The sequence below is a fragment of the Rhinopithecus roxellana genome, chromosome 7 (genome assembly GCF_007565055.1).
Source record: "Rhinopithecus roxellana isolate Shanxi Qingling chromosome 7, ASM756505v1, whole genome shotgun sequence".
Lineage (NCBI taxonomy): Eukaryota > Metazoa > Chordata > Mammalia > Primates > Cercopithecidae > Rhinopithecus > Rhinopithecus roxellana.
The window spans coordinates 21490997-21500671 of NC_044555.1; the positions used below are offsets into that span (position 1 = coordinate 21490997).

The 9675-nt window shown below is 49.3% G+C and overlaps 1 pseudogene across 1 annotated transcript; it reads right to left on the minus strand.

The window, feature by feature from the left end:
• Nucleotides 1-400: 400 nt before the first annotated feature.
• On the minus strand, nt 401-1357 carry LOC104661806 (annotated as a pseudogene). The gene has a single exon (XR_004058443.1). The product of XR_004058443.1 is annotated as a 40S ribosomal protein S2 pseudogene (transcript).
• Nucleotides 1358-9675: the final 8318 nt, after the last annotated feature.

The following is a 9675-nucleotide window of genomic DNA, read 5'->3' on the forward strand; positions in this document are numbered from 1 at the left end:
TGCGATGCGCAACATGTGCTTAATAAATTCTTGACGGGTGGATGAATCTGGTCCCTTCGGTGAATGACGACTTCTGGAATCACAAAGATCCAGGTTTGAATAGGGAAGGGGACCTTCCCTCTCCCAGCCTCAGCTTTCCTGGCCTGTTAAATGGGAGTCAAAATACCTGTCTGACAGGGTTGTTCTACGGTATGAAAGGTGCTAGCAGGTTGTTTGGCATACAAGAAGTTTCCCAAAATTAGTTGATTTACTCATTTGTTCACTTATTCAATATTCACTGAGCGCTTCTGTATGCCAGACGCATGCTATCCGGCTTGCACACGGCGGAGGGTCTCACCCATATCCTCAGGTGCACATAGCTCACAAAACACCCAGACCCACAGCCTTCCCTTCCTCTTTCTTTTTTTTTTTTTTTTTTTTTTTTTCAGGCTTAATTCACTTTATTTTTCTTGTATAAAAACCCTATGTTGTAGCCACAGCTGGAGCCTGGGTCCGCTGCACGGAGACTCTGGTGTGGGTCTTGACAAGGTGGTCAGTGAATTCCTGATAGGGAGATTTGGTAAATACAGTCTCCTTCCAGAAGTCAGGGGTCAGGTAGCTGTAGGTCTTAGAGATGGCATCAAAGGTGGCCTTGGCGAAGTTGCCCAGGGTGGCAGTGCAGCCCCGGGCTGAGGTGTAGCAGTCATCGATACCAGCCATCATGAGCAGCTTCTTGGGCACAGGCGCTGAGACGATGCTAGTGCCCCTGGGTGAAGGGATGAGGTGCACCAACACAGAGCCGCAGCAGCCTGTCACCTTGCAAGGGACGGTGTGGGGCTTGCCGATCTTGTTCCCCCAGTAGCCTCTGCGCATGGGGACAATGGAGAGTTTGGCCAGGATGATGGCCCCCACGGATGGCAGTGGCCACCTCCTTGGAGCACTTAACACCCAGGCCGACGTGGCCATTGTAGTCCCTGATAGCAACAAACGCCTTGAACCTGGTGCACTGGCCAGCACGGTCTGCTTCTGCACCTGCATAACCTTCAAAACCTCATCTTTGAGAGAGGCCCCCAAGAAAAAAATCAATGATCTCAGATTCCTTAATGGGCAGGGAGAAGAGGTAGATCTCCTCCAGGGACTTGATCTTCATGTCCTTGACCAAGCGGCCCAGCTTGGTGACGGGCATCCACTCCTTATCCTCGGCCTTGCCTCCGCGAGCTCCGCGGCCTCGGCCCCGGCCCCGTCCACGGCCGAGACCCCGGCCCCGGATGCCACTGCCGACACCTCCGCGGAAGCCACCGCGGTTCCCCATCCCAGGGCCACCAGGGCCTCCGGACCCCACCGCCTCCCCGCTGTACCGGCGTCATCCGCCATTTGGTGTTTTCTCGGAGAAGAAGCCCCTTCCTCTTTCTTGACATCCCAAGACCCTGACCTGAGTTGTGCCTCCAGGAATTTCACCGGGCTCCCATTTACCTCAGATCTTCCTGTATTGGCATCCTTATTTCACAGGTCTGTCAGTTGCTTTCGTAAACTCGCACATCCATACTCACACACAACCATCTTGTACAAGGGGGAAACCTCTACATAATAAAGATGACTTCTGGCCGGACACGGTGGCTCACGCCTGTAATCCCAGCACTTTGGGAGACCAAGGTGGGCGGATCACTGAGGTCAGGAGTTCGAGACCAGCCTGGCCAACATGGTGAAACCCCGTCTCTACTAAAAATACAAAAAATTAGCCGAGCGTGGTGGTGGGTGCCTGTAATCCCAACTACTCGGGAGGCTGAGGCAGGAGAATCCCTTGAACCGGGAGGCAGAGGTTGCAGTGAGCCAAGATGGAGCCAGCCTGGGTGACAGAGTGAGACTGTCTTAAAACAAAGACAAAAACAAAAACAAAAAAAACTAATACATTACCAATTGTACCAATCAAAATGCTAAAACGGAACTTGTAGATCCAATGTTAAAATTCCTATGATGCCTTAAACATGTAAGAATGAGCCGGGCATGTGGTGGCTCACACCTGTAATCCCAGCACTTTGGGAGGCCAAGGTGGGTGGGTTGCTTGAGGCCAGTAGTTTGATGCCAGCCTGGCCAACATGGCGAAACCTCGTCTCTACAAAAATACAAAAATTAGCCAGGCATGGTGGCACGCGCCTGGACTGTAGTCCCAGCTACTCAGGAGGCTGAGGCAGGAGAATCGCTTGAACCCGGGAGGTGGAGGTTGCAGTGAGCCGAGATCACTCCACTGCACTCCAGCCTAGGCGACAGAGTGAGACTCTGTCTCAAAAACAAAAATAATGGCCGGACGCGGTGGCTCATGCCTGTAATCCCAGCACTTTGAGAGGCCGAGGTGGGTGGATCATTTGAGGTCAGAAGTTCAAGACCAGCCTGGCCAACATGGCAAAACCCTGTTTCTACTAAAAATACAAAAAAAAGTTAGCCAGGCATGGTGGCGTGCGCCTGTAATCCCAGGGAGGCTGAGGCACAAGAATCGCTTGAATTTGGGAGGTGGAGGTTGCAGTGAGCCGAGATCATGCCACTGCACTCCAGCCTGGGAGAGAGAGCGAGGCTCTGTCTCAAAACAAAAACAAAAACAAAAACAAACATGTAAGAATGGCTAATTTTACAAAAGAAGAAAGAGGAGGGTCCAGGGGAGGTGGCTCCGACCTGTAATCCCAACACTTTGGGAGGCCAAGGTGGGAGAATTGGTTGAGCCCAGGAGTTTGAGACCAGCCAACATAGGGAGCCCCCGTCTCTACAAAAAAAATTTTTTTTTAATTAGGCCGGGCGTGGTGGCTCATGCCTGTAATCCCAGCACTTTGGGAGGCCGAGGTGGGAGGATCACGAGGTCAAGGGATTGAGGCCATCCTGGCCAACATGGTGAAACCACATCTCTACTAAAAATACAAAAATTTGCCGGGCATGGTGGCACACGCCTGGCCTGTAGTCCCAGCTACTTGGGAGGCTGAGGCAGGAGAACCTCTTGAACTTGGGAGGTGGAGGTTGCAGTGAGCCAAGATCACGCCACTGCACTCCAGCCTGGCAACAGAGCGAGACTCTGTCTCAGAAAAAAAAAGAAAGAAAGAAAAAAAAATTAGCCAGGCATGGTGGTGCACACCTGTGGTCCCAGCTACTTGGGAGGCTGAGGCAGGAGGATCGCTTGAGCCTGGAAAGTTTGAAGTTGTGGTTTGCGGTGAGCCGTGAGCCATGTTTGCACCACTACCCTCCAGCCTGGGTGACAGAATGAGACTCTGTATCAATTAATCAATAAATAAAACTACATACTGTGTGGTGAAAGATGCTACAAAGCTAAAAGACTCACAACAAACTGGCAACAAATATTTACAGCAGTAGAGCCACAGAGTAATTATCCTGTCACACATCCCAATCCTGCAAACACCAGCTTCACACATGCATCTCAAATGTCTCCATGACAAGTGATACCCCATGACACCCTGCATGATATGCCCACCTTGCATCTTTCTGGGTTTCTCTCTCTCTTTTCTTTTTTCTTTTCTTTCTTTCTTTCTTTTTTTTTTTTTTTTTTTTGAAATGGAGTCTCACTGTGTCACCCAGGCTGGAGTGCAGTGGCACTATCTCGGCTCACTGCAGCCTCTGTCTCCTGGGTTCAGGCGATTCTCCTGCCTCAGACTCCCGAGTAACTGGGATTACAGGTGTCCACCACAGCGCCCAGCTAATTTTTTTTGTATTTTTAGTAGAGACAGGGTTTCCCCATGTTGACCAGGCTGGTTTCAAACTCCTGACCTCAAGTGATCTGCCTGCCTCGGCCTCCCATAGTGCTGGGATAAAAGGCATGAGCCACTACACCCAGCCCTAGTTTCTCTCTATATCTCATTCTCAACTTTCTCAATACTTGCACCCCTGCCATATAGTTGGAGTTCCTTTTTTTTTCCTTTTTTTTTTTTTTTTTTTGGAGACAGAGTTTCGCTCTGTCATCCAGGCTGGAGTGCAGTGGTGCGATCTCGGCTCACTGCAACCTTATCTGGGGTTTCGTTGCAAGAAAACTTCAAGGTGCTGGATGGGGACATGTGGAGGGAAGTGGGAGGGCAGCTGGATGGTGAAGTTGGGGGGTATTTAGGGACAGATGTGAGTGGTGATCGAAGGTGGCTTGGGGGTGAGTTTGGGTTCTACAACAGGACAGATTGCAGGCAATTGAAGGATCATTTGAAGGTCTTTGGGAGGAATGGGGCTTCAATAAGACAGTTTAAGAGTGCAGGTGGGAACCATTGGGAGGGTGGATTGGGAATACGGTTAATGGGGTGGAGGATGGATTGGGGTACAGTTGGAGGCAATACAGGAAGATGGGTTTTTAGAGATAGAGTTCAACCTTCTGTAAGGTGGTTTAAGGAACAGATGTTAACTGTCATAAGATGGTGTGGTAGGCTGAATAATCCCCTCAACCCCTGCCAATATATAAATATATATATATATATATATTTTTTTTTTGAGACAAAGTCTCACTCTGTCACCCAGTCTAGAGTGCAGTGGTGCGATCTTGGCTCACTGCAACCTCCGACTCTCGGGTTCAAGCCATTCTCCTGCGTCAGCCTCTCCAGTAGCTGGGACTATAGACACCCGACACCACACCCAGCTAATTTTTTGTGTTTTTAGTAGAGACAGTGTTTCACCGTGTTAGCCAGGATGGTCTCAATCTCCTGATCTCGTGATCCACTCGCCTCAGCCTCCCAAAGTGCTGGTATTACAGACGTGAGCCACCGCATCTGGCCAAGGAACCTTTTTTTTTTTTTTTTTTTTTGAGACGGAGTCTGGCTCTGTCGCCCAGGCTGGAGTGCAGTGGCCGGATCTCAGCTCACTGCAAGCTCCGCCTCCAGGGTTTACGCCATTCTCCTGCCTCAGCCTTCCGGGTAGCTGGGACTACAGGCGCCCGCCACCTCGCCCGGCTAGTTTTTTGTATTTTTTTTTAGTAGAGACGGGGTTTCACCATGTTAGCCAGGATGGTCTCGATCTCCTGACCTCGTGATCCGCCCGTCTCGGCCTCCCAAAGTGCTGGGATTACAGGCTTGAGCCACCGCGCCCGGCCGGAACTTTTTTTTTTAAAGAGTCTTGCTCTGTCACCCAGGCTGGAGTGCAGTGGCGTGATCTCATCTCACTGCAACTTTGTCTCGCTGGTTCAAGTGATTCTCTTGCCTCAGCCTCCCAAGTAGCTGGGATTACAGGCATGCTGCACCATGCCCCATTAATTTTTGTATTTTTAGTAGTGACAGAGTTTCACCACATTGGGCAGGCTAGTCCTGAACTCCTGACCTCAAGCAATCTGCCTGCCTCTGCCTCCCAAAGTGCTGGGATTACAGGCATGTGGCACGGCGCCGGCCCCCTCACCCATTTTTTTTGTTTGTTTGTTTGTCTTTTGAGTCAAGGTCTCACTCCGTCACCCAGGCTCGAGTGCAGTGGCATGATCACGGCTCACTGCAGCCTCCATCTCCTGGACTCAAGCAGTCCTCCTGCCTCAGCCTCCTGAGTAGCTGGGACTACAGGTGTGTGCCAGCATGCCTGGTTAATTCCCTGGAAACTTTGAGTGCTACTTTATATGACAAAAGGACTTTGCAGGTGTGATTAAGTTAAAGATTTTGAGATGAAGAGATTGTTCTGGATTAGCTGGTAGACCCTAACTGTAATCCTAAATGTTCTTATAAGAGGTAGGCAGAAGCAAATTCGACTGACAGAAAAGGAGGAGGCAAGTTGACCACGGGGGCAGACTGTAGTGATATGACTGCCAAAAGCCAAGGAATGCCTGAAGAGGCAACAGATAGTCTTTTTTGTTTGTTGGAGATGGAATCTCGCTCTGTTGCCCAGGCTGGAGTGCAATGGTGCAGTCTCGGCTCACTGCAACCTCTGCCTCCTGGGTTCAAGCGGTTTTCCTGCCTCAGACTCCCAAGTAGCTGGGACTACAGGCGCCCACCACCATGCCTGATTAATTTTTGTAGTTTCAGTAGAGATGGGGTTTTGCCACGTTGGCCAGGCTGGTCTGGAACTCTTGACTTCAGGTGATCCACCCGCCTCGGCCTTCCAAAATGCTGGCATTACAGGTGTGAGCCACCTTACCTGGCCTAAAGACAATTTTTCCATGGAGTGTGGTGGGGGGATGGTTTCAGAATGAAACTGCTCCACCTCAGATGATCAGGCATTGGTTAGATTCTCAAAAGGAGAATCTCGTAAGCAAGTAATCTGGGTCCCTTGCATGCGCAGTTCACAATAGGGTTTGCTCTCCTATGAGAATCTAATGCCACTGTTGCTGTGACAGAAGCTGAAGCTCAGGTGTTAATGCTTGCTTGCCTGTCACTCAGGCTCCTAACAGGCCACTGACGGGTACTTGTCCTTGGCCCAGGGGTTGGAGACCCCTGCCTTATAGCCTCCAGAGGGAGTACAGCTCTGCTGACACCTTAATTTTGGCCCAGTGCAACTGATTTTAGACTTCTGGCCCTTAGAACTGTGAAAGAATACATTTCTGTGTTTTTTGTTTTTTGTTTTGTTTTGTTTTTGAGAGGTAGCTATTTCTTTATTTAGAGATGGAGTCTCGCTCTATCACCCAGGCTGGAGTGCAGTGGTGTGATCTTGGCTCACTGCAACCTCCACCTCCCAGGTTCAAGCGATTCTCCCACCTCGGCCTCCCTAGTAGCTGGGACTACACCACGCCTGGCTAATTTTTTAGTAGAGACGAAATCTCACCATGTTGTCCAGGCTGATCTCAAACTCCTGGCCTCAAGTGATCCACCTGCCTGGGCCTCCCAAAGTGGTGGTATTACAGGGTGAGCCACTGCGAATTTCTGTTTTTGTTTCTTTTTGTTTTGTTTTTTTTTTTTGTTTGTTTTGTTTTTTTTAGACGGAGTCTCGCTCTGTCGCCAGGCTGGAGTGCAGTGGCGCGATCTCGGCTCACTGCAACTTCGGCCTCACAGATTCAGGTGATTCTCCTGCCACAGCCTCCTGAGTAGCTGGGACTACAGGTGCATGCCACCACACCCAGCTAATTTTTGTATTTTTAGTAGAGACGGGGTTTCACCATGTTGGCCAGGATGGTCTCCATCTCTTGATCTTGTGATCCGCCTGCCTCAGCCTCCCAAAGTGTTGGGATTACAGGTGTGGGCCATCGTGCCTGGCCCTCTTTGTTTTTTTAAGCCACCAAGTTTGCAGTAATTGGTTACATCAGCCACAGGGAAGAACTACAGATGGCTTTGGGGAAGAGTTGGGGGTCACTGGAAGGACTTAGGGCTACGTTGGGGGGGTTACCAAGAGCAGTTTGAGAGTATAATTAGAGGCTGTTGGAAAACATTTGGGTGCACTTGGAGCCATCAAAGGGAAAATTGAAGTGGGATTTGGGGGGTCATTGGAGGGTGGAAGGGAGGTATAGTTGGGAGACTGTGGGAAGGTAAATGGGAACTGTTTACAGGTAGCATTGGGTGCTATTAGAGGGCAGTTTAGGGTGTAGTTGGAAGTTCTTGGAGGGTGGTTTGGGTGGTATTGTTGGGAAAAATTGGAAGATGTTTCGTGGGTGTAGTTGCTCATAATTTAAGACAAGGTTGGGGCTGGGCATGGTGGCTCACGCCTGTAATCCCAGCACTTTGGGAGGCCGAGGTGGGTGGATCACCTGAGGTCGGGAGTCGAGACCAGCCTGACCAACATGGAGAAACCCCGTCTCCACTAAAAATACAAGCTTAGCCGAGCATGGTGGCACATGCCTGTAATCCCAGCTACTCAGGGGGCTGAGGCAGGAGAATCACTTGAACCCAGGAAGCAGAGGTTGCAGTGAGCAGAGATCTCACCATTGCACTCCAGCCTGGGCAATGACAGCCAAACTGCATCTCAAAAAAAAAAAAAAAAAAAAAAAAAAGACAAGGTTGGGCATGGCGGTTAGTGAAGAGTGGTTTGGGGTTACAGTCTGGGTCTGCAGTTCTGGGACCAAAGGAATGTAGTTAGGGGGTAGAGGCATGGTTGGGGCTGTTGGAAGGGGAATTTTAGGGGTGGGGGGTTGGAATTGTTGGATAGTAGTTTAGAGTTAGGTTTGGGTATTATTGAAAAGGCATTTTGGGGATATTCTTGGGAGTTGATAAAGGGCAGCTTGAGGATGTAGAGCTGACTGCTGGAAGGTGGTTTAGGAGTGAAGGTGAGGCTCGGGAGGGTTGTTTAGTGATGATATTTGGGGATTATAGAGTGGTCTGGGGTACAGTTGAGGGCTAGTGGGTATGATCCAGGGTGCAGTTTGGGGGTCTGTTTTGAAGTCTGGATGTCAGAAGGGTGTTTTGAGTTCTGGTTGAGGAGCTATTGGTGGGTAATTTGGAGAGAAGTTAAAGATCATTGGATAGACTACTGTTCAGCAATTAAAGGAATAAACCACTGTTACATGCTACCACACGGATGAACCTCAAAAACATCAAGCTAACTGAAAGATGCCAGACACAAAAAATCCACATTTTTTCATAAAAATATTACATTTTTATGAAATGTCCAAGAAAGGCAAATTTATAGAGACAGAAAGTAGATTTGTGGTTGCCTATAGTTGGGAATGGGAATGGCATTCAGTCATGAGGAATTTTTGTGGGGGTAATGGTAATGCTCTAAAACTGGGCTATAGTGATTGTTACACACTTTGGTAATTTTTTTTTATTTATTTATTTTTTTTTTTTGAGACAGTCTCACTCTGTCGCCCAGGCTGGAGTGCAGTGGCACGATCTCAGCTCACTGCAACCTCCACCTTCCAGGTTCAAGCTATTCTCCTGCCTCAGCCTCCTGAGTAGCTGGGATTACAGGTGCCTGATATATCACGCCTGACTAATTTTTGTATTTTTAGTAGAGATGGGGTTTCACCATGTTGGCCGGGCTCATCCTGAACTCCTGACCTCAGGTGATCTGCCCATCTTGGCCTCCCAAAGTGCTGGGATTACAGGCGTGAGTCACTGTGCCTCACTTAGGTAAATTTACTATGTTGCACTGCACACTTAATCGTGGATGGCTTTTATGGTACATAATTATCATTATTATTTTTTGAGATGGATTCTCACTCTGTTGCCCAGGCTGGAGTGCAGTGGCACTATCTTGGCTCACTGCAGCCTCCACCTCCTGGGTTCAAGCGATTCTCCTGCCTCAGCCTCCTGAGTAGCTGAGATTACAGGTGTGAGCCATCACGTCCAGCTAATTTTTTGTATTTTTAGTAGAGTCGGGGTTTCACCATGTTGGCCAGGCTGGTCTTGAGCCCTTGGCCTCAAGTGATCCACCCGCCTTGGCCTCCCAAAGTGCTAGGATTACAAGTGTGAGCCACTGTGCCCAGCCCGGTACGTAAATTATATCCCAGTTAAGTTGTTTTAAGAAAAAAATTACTGAGAGTTCTTTGTAATTTAGGTCACTTAAGTATGATCCAGGGTGCATGTAAGTCTTTGGAGGGCTTAGGGGACACATTTGGGGCCACTGGAGTATGATTTGGGGGCCCAATTGGGTAACTACAGCAGGATGGTTGGTGGCTATTTGGAGGTACAGTTGAGGAGTGTTGGAGAGTGGTTTAAGGTGCAGTTTGGGTCAGTGGAGTGTGGGTTAGAGGTGTAGAGGGTGCTGGAGGGTGGCTTGAAATGCAGTTGAAAGACCACAGAAAGTGTAGTTGGGTTACATGGCACAGTGATAGGGGCTGTTGGAAGGTAATTTTGTGGGGATATGAGGGGAGGTCAGTGA